The following is a 12862-nucleotide window of genomic DNA, read 5'->3' as shown; positions in this document are numbered from 1 at the left end:
GCCTTTCCACTAATTAGCTCCTAGTAATTATACAAAAGAAAAATCTTCTAATCTTCATTACAGAATATGTCTCAAGAAGACGTGGGCACTTGGTTCCATTTTTTTTTAATTGATTGAAATGTAGCAAATATCACACTGTACTTGGATTTTCAGTTCTTAAGTGTCTCCATTATATGACCTTGGTCAGTAAACTTAAACTTTGCTTTAGTTTCTTGTTGGCAAGATGGGAATTTAATTATTTAACATTCTCTCACACCTGTTTTGAGCCAGGCGCTGGTCAGAGAGCTTTGCAAATGTGAACTCATTTAATCCTCTTGGCAACCTCAAGGAAAAGCACTATTAGGAGACAGGTTTTTCAGATGAGAGAATGGGGAAGAGAAAGGTTAGTAACATGCCCAGGGTCATACAACTGGCAAATCACAGTCAGAACTTGAACCCAGGTACCCTGGAGTCTAAGGTTTTAACCATTGCATGGCAGCCCGCCTCCATAAGCTGGAATCTTGAGTCCTGACGTAGCTAAGGGTTTGGGGCTGACCTGGCCGTGACTTAAATTGCATGGGGAATGGATCTGCTTGATACACAGAGGCCCTGAAAGACACGTGAGGGAGGAAGGGGTCTCTGTTACATGCCGATGCGTGTTTGGTTCATTTGGTTTCCCTGGGAAGTGGTCCATGAGACAGGAACACAGTTTACTTAAGAGGTGATCACAGGAAACTGGGCTCCCCTGGTAGCTCAGCTGGTAAAGAATCTGCCTGCAATCAATGCTGGAGACCTGAGTTCGATCCCTGGGTGGGGAAGATCCCCTGGAGGAGGGCATGGCAACCCACTCGAGTATTCTGGCCTGAAGAATCCCCATGGACAGAGGAGCCTGGCAGGCTACAGTCCATGGGGTCACAAAGGGTCGGACACGACTTGGCAACTAAGCACAGAACAGGAAACCATGATGACTGGAGGAGTGGTTGAGCAAGGCAGTGGGGAAGAAACACTGGAAAGGGATGGAAATCAGTAAAACAAAACATATATTTATGAGCAGGTCACCCAGGCAAAGGGAGCTCAAACCCACCACCGACCTCTGGGATCAGGGAAAACATGGTTGAAAATAGTCACCCCCAAGTGCAGGGGAGCTGGAGTGGTTAGCCATCAGCTCCCATTTATCATCATTCAGGGATATTCCTGGGGACATTAACTCCCTGGAACTTTGAGCTTATGCCTGCTCATGGGTCCTACCCATGCTGCTTTGGGCAGAGAAAGCATTCAAGCAGTGACACAGGTGCTGAAGCAGGAGGGCCAGCAAACACCAGGACCACATGCATGACAGAGTGCAAGGTACAGATATCCAATTACAACCATTTCATCCACTTAGGAACAGTGCGACCAGCTTCTCTGTGCACAGATGCTGTCAGCCTTCCAATACGGAGGTGTTCTCTCTTCCTGGGCTTTCCGTGCTGTCAGTTATGAGCATCACTGAAACCCAAGAACATGCCAAGTATGAAATAAGAGTTTTCAGGATTCGTTAATTCATTTCGCAAGTTTCTATCGAGCATCTCTCTGAAGCAGGAACTCTTCAGTCACTGAGGATACAACAGTAAAAAAAAAAAAAAAGGTGTATATAGACAAAGATTCTTGCCACGTGGAGCTTACCTTCTGTTAGGGGAAGATAAGAAAAAATATAATCCATACATGAATCGTATTATATGCTGGAAGTTCAGTGCTAGGGGACGTAGACAGCAGAATAAGGGGATTGGAAACCACTGTGAGATTGATACAATTTTAAATATCATAATCAGGGAAGACTTCATGGAGGAGGTGACATTTGCATAGAGATTAGAAGGAGGTGAGTGTGAGCCATTCAGATGTCTGGAGTGTGGTAGGAGTGAGTAAGGAGTGTGAAGAGCACTCCACTGGGGGGAAACAGTTGGTGTGTGGAGATGTGAGGAGGGACAATCAGGGAAAGAAGGATGGTTGTGCAACTGGATGGAAATAGTCATGTGGGAAGTGGTGGGTGGTGGAATCAGAGAGGCAAACCCAGGTCAGATCCTCGGGGTTGGGGGGCATTATAAAGACAGGGAGAAGATGGGAGACAGTGAATGGAGTGGTAGGTGGGATTTGAATGAGATCACTCTGCTGAGAATGAGCTGTGGAAGGCAGAAGAGAGAGTGATGGGTCAGTTTAGAGGCTACTGCTGTCAGGGATCCAAGCGAGAGGACTGGGAGGTGGCCCAGGTGGCAGGCACAGGGACGGTGAACAGAAATGTGTCGTGCTTTAATCACAGAAAGAATTTCCAGAAAGCCTACATAAGGCATACAAGAGAACCATAGAGTCACAGGGCACAAGATCTTGGGGCCTGGACTCAGGTCCTAGACTCTCATGTCGCAGTTGGAGAATCTGAACTCAGAAATTCAGAGAGCATGCGTTCCTTTCCCAGGGACACACAGCTGAGCGAGGAGGACATGCCAAGACTTGTACTTTCCATGTCTCCTGACCCCTGTGGAGCGCGTCCTGTGATAGGGGCCAGCCAGTCCCCCAGGGAGGGACCACAAGCAAATGACCTGCAAGTTGTGTTCCCCTGTCAGGCCTTATCCCTGCAACAGCTGTCCTTAGCCCTTCAGAGCAGTGACGCTGTTCTTGGATGAGGTACCTAGACCCAGCTAATAGTCCTATTCTCAAGGAAGGCTTGCACAATTCAAGGAGGGATAAGTCACCTCCTGGTAAAATCTTGGGGTCCTTTCGTGATGTCACAGCGCCTGTGCTGTTGGGAACTTGCTCATCACAATGAGTAACATGCTCCCTTCCCCTCTTTTTGTTATCACTTTGACATTTCTCACAAACACATCTCCTGCTCCTCTAAAAATGTCTATGGGGCTGTTTGGCTATCAGAGGCAAAGTTCCCTTGAAAAGTGAAAATGTTAGTCCCTCAGTCCTGTCTGACTCTGCAACCCCATGGACTGTAGCCTGCCAGGCTCCTCTGTCCATGAAGTCTCCAAGCAAGAATACTGGAGTGAGTAGTCCTTCTCTTCTCCAGGGGATCCTCCTGACCCAGTGATCAAACCCAGGTCTCCTACATTGCAGGAGAATTCTTTATCATCTGAGCCACTAGCTCCCTTGGGTGATCTCAAAACCATGGTTCCTTGCTCTTCTCATAGTCAATTTGGTATCAGTAGGGACCTTTGCAAATAACATCCCTGTTTTATATATGTATCATAAAAGAAGCCTCATAACAAATATCTAAAGACTGATTTTCCACTCATATGGGGCTGAATTAGGACACTGGCTCTGGAATGAAAGGTAAGTAATTTGGAAGAAAAGCCATTTCCACCGACAACCCCCACCCACCCCCGCCATGCTCTGAGACTGAGATACATGCCCTCCTCCCTTTTATTAGACATGTTTAACTAATGGGAGCACCAGTGGATCAAATTTGTCTTATATTTGCATACAGAGTGCAATGTGTACAATTGTCTTACAAAACATCTAGGTTACTGGTTGGCTTTTTCTTCATCTAGTAATAGAATCAGTTTGCATTCTCTGAGCATATATCCATCAGCTAGCAGGGAAGCCTCTAGAAGCCTGCTGAAAGACAGGAAGAAGTTTGTCTTGACACAGAGCCGGCTTGGTTCCTCCTATAAAACTGCTCATTCAGCTTTCATGGTGACTTTAATATGAGGCCCATCTATGCAAAGTATTATTTTGAATATCATGTTTCATTATAAAGACTAAGTCAAGCTCTCTCTCTCACCCAATACTGATAACAGAAAACAAACTTGAGCCTAACAGATTTTTCCAATTATTCTTTCCCATTCTTTCCTCTGACACCCTTGTCATCACATTCTTTTCTGAAAACTATGAAGTAACCAGTGTTTGTATTAAGTTATGGACACTGTTTCTAGTGCTCCTGAAATCTGAAGTCATATATGCTTCTTAAAACACAAATAATAAACTCCCATCATTGGAAGGACTGATGCTGAAGCTGAAACTCCAATATTTTGGCCACCTGATGCAAAGAACTGACTCATTGGAACTGACTCATTTCCTGATGCTGGGAAAGATTCAGGGCAGGAGGAGAAGAGGATGACAGAGGATGAGATGTTGGATGGCATCACCAACTCGATGGACGTGAATTTGAGTAAACTCTGGGGGATGGTGATGGACAGGGAGGCCTGGCGTGCTGCAGTCCATGGAGTCGCAGAGAGTCGGACATGACTGAGTGACTGAACTGAACTGAACTTTTCTTCCACCTTTGATTCAAGACCTAGAGATGGGGTACACATGGAGATGTTCAAGGCAGCTCACATTTTTATTTCTGCTGGCACTACTTACAATAGACAAAATGTGAAAACAACCTAAATGCCCATTGACAGATGAATGGATAAAGAAGATGTGATGCATATACAATGGAATATTATTCAGTCATAAAAAAAGAATGAGATAATGCCATTTGCAGCAACATGGATGAACCTAGAGGTTATCATACTAAGTGAAGTTAAGTCAGAAAGAGAAAGACAAATGCCATATGAAACCACTTGTATATAGAATCTCAAATATGGTCATAGAACTTATCTATGAAATAGAAACAGACCCACAGACACAGAGAACAGATTTGTGGTTGCCACGGGGGAGACAGAATGAGAGAGGGATGGACTGGAGTTTGGGATTAGCATAAGCAAACTCATATATAGAATGGATAAATAAGGTCATACTGTATTGCACAGGGAATGATATTCAGTATCCTGTAATAAACCATAATGGAAAAGAATATGTGTGTGTGTGTGTGTGTGTGTGTGTGTGTGTGTTTCCCAATGGCTTAGCAGGTAAAGAATCTGCCTGCGATGCAGGAGACGTGGGTTCAATCCTTGGGTCGGAAGATTCCCTGGAGAAAGTCATGGCAACCAATCCAGTATTCTTGCCGGGAAAATCCTATGGGTAGAGGGAACCTGATGGGCTATGGTCCATGGGGTTGCAAAGAGTCAGACACAACTGAAGAGACTGAGCACACACACACACACATAACTGAAGCACTTTTCTGTACACCAGAAACTAACACAACATTGCAAATTACACTTCAATTTAAAAATAAAAATTCACAGGCCTTCCCTGGTGGTCCAGTGGTTAAGACCATGCTTCCACTTCAAAGGATGCAGGTTTGATCCCTGGTTGCTGGTGCCTGTGCAACAGGGCCAAAAAGGAAAACACTAACGCCCACCCCCACCCCCCAAAAAAGATTTTACCTCTGCTGATAAGAAATGCTCCTGGGACAAAGTAAATGTTACCTCTGCTCGATTAACTCTTGTTTACAGGAAGAACACTGGAGAGATTCAGAGAGGATGTGCTTGAAAACAGGGGGCAGGCTCAGTCTCCACACAGAAAGGGATTTTGACAAGAGAAGTTTATGAATATGTGGGGGCAGAATCTGGATTTGAAAGTGACATGCTCACCCGAAGATGAGATGTTCACGCCTGCTTAAATCCTTCTGTGTGGTTATTAATAATCCCCAAACATAACAAACTCACAAGGCATCTGTTTCAGTTATAGTGAAACTGAGCCACCACATCATCAGGCGGAAAACAAACAAAGCTTACCTGCACCCCATGGCTCCGTCAGGCAGCAGGCAGCCCTGGATGTGGATGAGCAATGATGCTGCATCAGTTCCCGGCACTGGTACCCAGGAAGCTGGCACAGAGAAAAGGCAGTAAATTAGATCACAGCCCAGGTGGGACTGTCATCCTGTTGGAAAGCAGACAGGGGTGCAGAAGAGAGCATGTTCCATAATTCTGCTGAGCCCCTGAGGAGACAGGCTGTGATGCACTCAACGCTTTCAATAAGACAAAACTGTGATTCAAGAGCGGGGTAGGGGCGGTGCTGGTGGTGGTGTTTTGAGATGTTTGCTGTGTATCTGTCCCATTTGAAGCTGGTCACTTTACCTGTCTTTGCACTGGCTTCACACACTGTCCTCTCATCTCCCTATCAGTGATTCTGCTTTTGGCTTAGCTTCTTTTACTTCAGGAAGTCAGTTTAAAAGTAAGGATGTTATCTGAAAAAGAGTGGCGTATTCACCCATCTCTGCTTTCGGCAATTGTGACCTGCTAAAAGGTCATTTCTGTTGGGTGGAAGGATCTGGGCACTAATTATGACCCTTTGTTCTAGGTTTCTGCTACACTAAAGGTGATCCATTGCATGAGACAAATGCTCAGGGCTGGGGCAATGGGATGACCCAGAGGGATGGCATGGGAAGGGAGGTGGGAGGGGGTCCAGGATGGGGAACACATGTAAACCCATGGCTGATTCATGTCAGTGTATGACAAAAACCACTACAATATTGTAAAGTAATTAGCCCCCAACTAAAATAAATAAATTTATAAAAAAATAAATAAAATAAAATAAAGGTGATCCATCAAATAGCACCATCACAATCTCCTTGGAGCTTATTGGAAATGCAGGACCTCAGCTCTACCCCAGACCTGTTCAGTCAGAATCTGCATTTTTAAAATTTATTTTAATTTTTTGTCCATGCTGCACAGCATGTGGGACCCTAGGTCCCTGACCAGGGATTAAACTCACACCCCTACATTGGACATGTAGTGTCTTAACCATTGGACCACCAGGGAAATCCTACAATTTGCAATTTAACAAGGTCCCCAGGAGCTTCACGTGTACAGTAAAGGCTAAGAAGTTGCATTGTAGGTTCCCTGGGATCACCGGGTTCTAGAAAGCTGTCTTTGGAAACACAGTGTTGGAAGTTACAGAAAATAAAGTTTCCTTACTTGATTATTTGGCCTTGGGAGATACAATATGCTTATTTTGATTATTCCACTAAACAGTTGTATCTCTCAGGAATATTAGAATACAAAGGACAGGGGATAAAGGAAAAGAATGAAAGAATAAATGAAAGAGAAAAGGAATAGAAATAAGAGAAGAATTAAATTGGTTAAAGCAAAAGTAAGACTGTGCTAGATCATGTAATAAAATGTCCATGGCCATGTCCTTGGGTCTGGCTGAAGCAGAATCTGTCATTGGGTATTTGTCTCTTTCTTTCTGTTGAAACTTTGTTTGAAAACAAACTTTTTCAAAAGGTAATAAGAAATGTGGCCATTAGTGAGTCCAGGTTTGCAACCTGGCAGTTTTGCTATAGTATCAAAGGAAAAAAAAAACTTCTCTTCCAATTATTTTATATAAAAAAAAACCAAATCCAAAACTCACTTTAGTAAACCCAGTTGGGCCATGGATTCATAGCTGGAGCAATCACTCAGATTGGCCAGGTCAAGTCATATGCATGATCCTTGGCCAATGAGGTAAGGTCAGTCCCCACGACCTTTGAGTTAGGACGATGTGATTTCCAAAGGAAAATATACTTTCTCTTACTTGAAGGAGAGGGAATGATTGCTAGGCAGGCAACAACAACAGATACCCAGTACTTTGGTGTCTTACAAATTAATATTTCTATCGTCATTTACTGATGTCCCACTTTGTGTCAGAAACTATGCATTACATCAAGATAAATAGTGCCAGTCCTGGGAAAAGAAGAATAGAAAACCCCTAATTATTGTACAAATAATTACTGTGCAAAGCCAAGTGGAAGCACAAGTCCTGTGCTATGGTTTCTAGAGAAAGGAGTGTTTACATTCTGCATTAGACACATGGAATGGCTTTTTTGGGCTTCAAGAATGACTGGGCTTCCAAAACATGGAGCCAGAAGGAAAGCAAATACTAAGGTTTAGAGACATGTGACAAATTCTTAGAGTTTGGGAAGTAAATCAATGGGGAATTGGAGCCAGAGAGCAAAGGGCATCTTTGAATGTGAACTTGCTAAGAGTTTAAACTTTATTTATTAGAAAGGAATCTTAAAAAGGTCTAAGGAGGAGAATTACACCCAGAGTAAGTTTGGAAACAGTTGTGGGAGGATTACAGTCGTGGATGAGGGATGAATTTAAATGTGTTTAATGACCCTTCAGATGAAAAAAAAACCAAGGTTCCTTACCCTACATGCTGACATCTAAACTAACTTCAGCTGGCCATCAGTGGCCCCAAACAGTAACACACTGGTTAATGCATGTGTGCTAAGTCGCTTCAGTCATGTCTGATTCTTTGAAACCCCAGGGACTGCATCCCTCCAGGCTCCTCTGTCCATGGGATTCTCCACACAAGAATACTGGAGTGGGTTGCCATGCCCTTCTCCAGGGGATCTTCCTGACCCAGGGATCAAACCATGTGTCTTCTGTCTCTTGCATTGGCAGGCGGGTTCTTTACCACTAGTGTCACCTGGGAAGCCCACACTGGTTAATAGTTAAAGACTGTTCTCTATTGGGGAAGAACTAGGTGAGTTAGTTTAAAGTCAATCCTCAGTGCCCGTGGCTGTTGAATACATTCTGTAACAAATCTGAAGAGTAATCCTTCTCTAAAGAACTAGACATCCAGGGGGTTGGATTATATTTTAGGTGGGGGCTACCCTGTACTCTTCCTCCTGAAATATAATTCCATAGCTTTTCTGATCTTAATTTCAAAAGACAAAAAGACTACAGAGGGAGGAAAGGAGAATAGAAGAGAAGAGGAAGGAAGTGAGGGAGAGAGGATGAAAGGAAGGAAGGAGGGAAGAAGGGAGGAGAAAGAACAAGTAGGTAAGTAAGAATGGAAGAAAGCATCCATGGGGTACAGAGACCAAGGTGAGCAGGAAAGTCATTCACCTCGTCTGGTCGGGGTCTCAGTGTTTTACATGAATCGATTTCCCGTCAAAGCTGACTCTAGACAATCCTTAAACTTGTGAAGTCAGATGTCACTCTAAGTCCAGGACTGCTCTGCATTTGACCTTCATGCTCAGTTCTGACAGTGGTCTGCAGTGCATTTAGAACTTTTGCAGAAGGTGCTGCTGGGGAAAGGCTATTTGATTATAGAACGTGAGGCTGTGCTACGGCTCCTGAGGGGATGCCTGGCTGTCTGTCGAGGGGAGTCTCCCTTAGAGCATGTTGACACTTCTCTGAGCTTCCACGGGCACCGAGCTGGGCTCTGGGCTCCCCAGGGATCCACTGGCCATTCCCAGGAGTCAGAGCTCTTGGTCTCCCAATGAACAGTGTTCCTGAGCATGCAGGTCTCTCCAATAATGAGATGCCAGGAGTTTATGGATCATGCTCAGCACAGAAATGCCACCAAGTCAAGGTGTGCCTGAGAATGAGAGGCTCGTCCTTTCTGGAGGGTATTCCGGGGAGGATCGTCGCATCCTCCCCAGCAGCGGACAACTGCATCTTCAGAGCAATCTTTCTTCTCATAACACAAGGCATATCCCCCATACCTTCTGGAATCAATACTGCTCTCTGCCACTTCTCCATGAATATTGGTGTGTGTGTCTCAGTGTGTGTGCAGGCATGTGTGTTGTGGTCAAATACCTGGATTTCATTTTTGAAGTTTTGTTCTTGGTCATTGGTTTTACTTGAGAAGGACTGGATCTGAGGTGAGCACGAACAGCATATGACCAACAAAGGAAAACCGCTACTCGGCCCCCAAAATGAAAAGTGACATGCTGCCAGCTCTTTGTCTTGATCCTATAGGAACTAGGATTCTAGAATACAGGATTCTAGGGACTAGAGACCTGGGAGAAAAAGTGGACTGGGTCATGTAGCAGCCAGTCAGTGCCTCACTTGTACTGTCCTTGTCTTGTACCACTCTACTGCTTGCCTTCCAGCTTCCAGCATTGGAGAAACCCTCAATCTCCAGAGCCCACTTTGCTTACTAGTAAAGCTGGCCAGAAGTCCTGTGAAGTGGATACCACCCTACCCTAGCAGTCCTTAAGCAGTGAATGAGGGCAGCCCACCTGCACTCAAGCAGCAAACCTCTGGAGTATATTCCACACTGGCCCCCAGGGCTCCCTGATTGGATGGAGCTCCAGATGCCTATACTGGATATCTCTCTCTTTGGCCTCTTTTCCTTCCTTGTCTCCTTTCCCCACTCCCAACCTTGTTTCCCAGGAATCACCTGTTCCCCTGAAAATAAACCATTCACACTCACATCCTTATCTCAGAATCTGCTTCCAGGAAAATCAAGGATGTAGGTTTGCCAGGTTCCAGAATCCTCTAAATGAATAGATGTGGACCCCTTATATTCACGGCTGGTGTCACAAATGAAAGAGAAAACCAGAAGCAGAGATCAAGAAAGTATTGTCAGTGAGGGGAGTAACTGGCTGGACACTGGGTGAGTCCCAGCTGCAACTAGCTCCAGCCAGCTTGATGTCATTTGCCAATGGGACCCTTGGTTTGCCAGATATTCTAATAGGAAATCTGATTTTTAAATGTTCAAAACTCATTCGAGCTTTTCAAAACCTCAAAGCACAATACAAGTTTGGAAAACCATGACGTCTGTCAGTGAAAGCAGAGCATGTGCACATCCTCTGACAAAGCAATTTCACTCCTGGGTAGTTAAGAGAACTACATACTTGGAAGCATGAAAAGACATGTACTAGAATGTTCATGGAAGGACTAAGAATGTTCAAGCTATATTCATAACAACTCCAAACTGGAAAGGACACATATGATCATAAACAGTAGGGTAGACAGATATACTGTGCATATCCACATGAATCCATGTGAAGGAATACCATGTAGCAAGGGAATGAGTGAATCATTACAATAGGAATATTCTTAAACATCACATTGAACAAGTTAGAAACAGGAACACTCCCTGAATTATTCCAATATATAAACTACATAAATAAACAAAACTAGTCTATGCTGCTAAGTGTCAGAATAGGTTTCTGAGTTCCAAATCATTTCTCCTACTCACCTGACCTCATATCCTCATGCATACGGATGGAGACGTTCTTTGTAGTTAAATTCTTCCTGCCTCTTTTAAGTTGTAACTCTTCCTGGGATGGGTGGTAACATGAATCCAGAAGTCATTACACCTTCACATGAATTAGACCCCAACATTGACAGAAGACCTGCTGCAGAGCTCTTAGTTTTGCTAGGAACTGTAGACACAGAAATGGAAAAGTCAGATCCTCACTCTGCTGGATGGGCAATGCCTAGACAAGCTACCAAAGCCATATATTAGTACATAGGTCTTGGTTACTGCTCACCGCTAAATCAATTGATGATGACAGGGATCATGCTCATGCGGTCACACTCATTTACTTGTGTCATTCAGATGCTACCTTTGAAATGGAAATTGAAATTGGAAATTGGATGCAAACCTTTAAGACCACTTCTGTATTACTTTGGGTTCCCTTAGAAACATACTCTGAAAACAAATATTTAAATGTAAGTAGCCCATCTTGGGGGTTTCCCAAGTGGTTCAGAGGTAAAGAATCTACCTGCCAATGTAGGAGACATGGGTTCAATCCCTGGGTTGGGAAGACCCCAACCAAGGAAATGGCAACCCACTCTAGTGTTCTTGCCTGGGAAATCCCATGGGAAGAGGAGCCTGGCAGACTACAGTCCATGGGATTGCAAAGAGTCAGACACAATTGAGTGACTAAACACATCTTAGAGGGAATTCTGGAAAATGCTAGTAAAGGAGTGAAGAATGAGGCAGACAAGAAAGGTTGAAGGGCAAGGGGGCTGGGGTATTTATACACCCTTCCTATAAATATTAAATGAGAACTGATCCTAGAGGACATTGATTCTGTAATTTTCTGTATGGGAGAGAAAGCTCTAGAGGTTAAAGAAAGTTCTCAGAGTAAGAAAGGCAGGAACTGACAATTGGAGTCAGATGAAATGAAATGTTGGACAAAAGAAGCCAGAACCCAGAGTACATGCTACACATTATAGGGGTAGAGAATTTACAGCATCTGCTCTGACCACCCATTCGAGGCAGTTTTTCAAATGAAAATCTGGATGCAGTTAAAAGGAAAGAGACAAAATGAATGTTGGACATTCACCCAATAAGTGTCCACTACATACTCAAACCAGAAGTCCATCATTAAACAATAAAACAACCACATATGAAACTAGAATCCTTCTGTTTATCTTGAAGTCCTCTCCAAGGTCATCTTGCCTGCATGTCTACATTCATCCTTGGACAACTAGCTTCCTGATCACACAGTCAATGCTTAGAAGAAAAGTGACCCCAGAATCTGCCTCATCGTGGGATGTCAACTCAAAATAATCTTCACCAGTGCAGGAATCCAAACTTCAGTGCACCTTGCAGGTGGCCTCCAGCCTTGACCACCAGTAGGGAGTACATTCTCTCTCAAGGCAGCCTCTTCCATCAGTAGAAAGTCTTGCCTGTTCAGCCTTACATAACTCTGGTATGATAAATGAGTTCTGCATCCATATGACTCCCTCTGTGTTCTTCTCTGTGCTCTCTGACCCATCACCCTGCCTTATACTTGCCTTGGACTCTGTTTCCACCTCTGCAATGTCATCTCAGATCCATGCACAAGGGCCTTGGACTGGGCACTGTGTTCACAGCATGGACATGGTGGGTGTATTTCTCTTTCATTTGATCTTCATCGTGAAGATTTTCAGATGGGGCCAATGAGATTCAGAAAGGTTAAGTAACTTGGCTGGGATCCTACAAATGAGAGAAGTGAGGTTCAAACACAGAAGTATCTGATTCCAGTATAGCACTTCACTCAGAGTTCCTGGTGGGGAAAGAAGTGTGTGTGTGTGTGAATGTGTGTTCTCCCCACCACTCCCAAATCCAGTCACCAGCACTCTGTTTCCCACACCCATCACTGACTCCAGATCTACAATGAAACCAACCTCACATCAGCAGCACTGACTCTTCCTTTCCCATCCATCAATATGCTTTTTTGGTGGTCCCAGCCTCCAGAGCTGATGACCTGCCACCAAAAGAGCAGTGGGTTCTCCTACTCAAATATTTGGGGTCCTTAATTGCTGGATGATGCAGAGAGGGAGCTGGGGAGCCACAGGAGAATTAA

General features: G+C 44.3%; 1 long non-coding RNA gene across 1 annotated transcript in view; it reads right to left on the bottom strand.

The window, feature by feature from the left end:
• Nucleotides 1–996: 996 nt before the first annotated feature.
• LOC145532085 (uncharacterized) overlaps nt 997–12862 on the bottom strand; it is a 30756-nt gene continuing 18890 nt past the window's right edge. The window contains exons 4-7 of the long non-coding RNA XR_014072975.1: nt 12312–12492; nt 10762–10948; nt 5577–5667; nt 997–1464 (exon numbers count right to left, since the gene is read on the bottom strand). This is a non-coding gene — a long non-coding RNA (uncharacterized LOC145532085). The remainder of the gene's footprint in view (nt 1465–5576; nt 5668–10761; nt 10949–12311; nt 12493–12862) is intronic.

Source organism: Giraffa tippelskirchi, chromosome 13, assembly GCF_054371585.1.
Source record: "Giraffa tippelskirchi isolate mGirTip1 chromosome 13, T2T-mGirTip1v1.2.pri, whole genome shotgun sequence".
Taxonomy (NCBI): domain Eukaryota; kingdom Metazoa; phylum Chordata; class Mammalia; order Artiodactyla; family Giraffidae; genus Giraffa; species Giraffa tippelskirchi.
The sequence above is the reverse complement of the archived record's forward strand: the minus strand, read 5'-3'. Positions and strand labels throughout refer to the sequence as shown.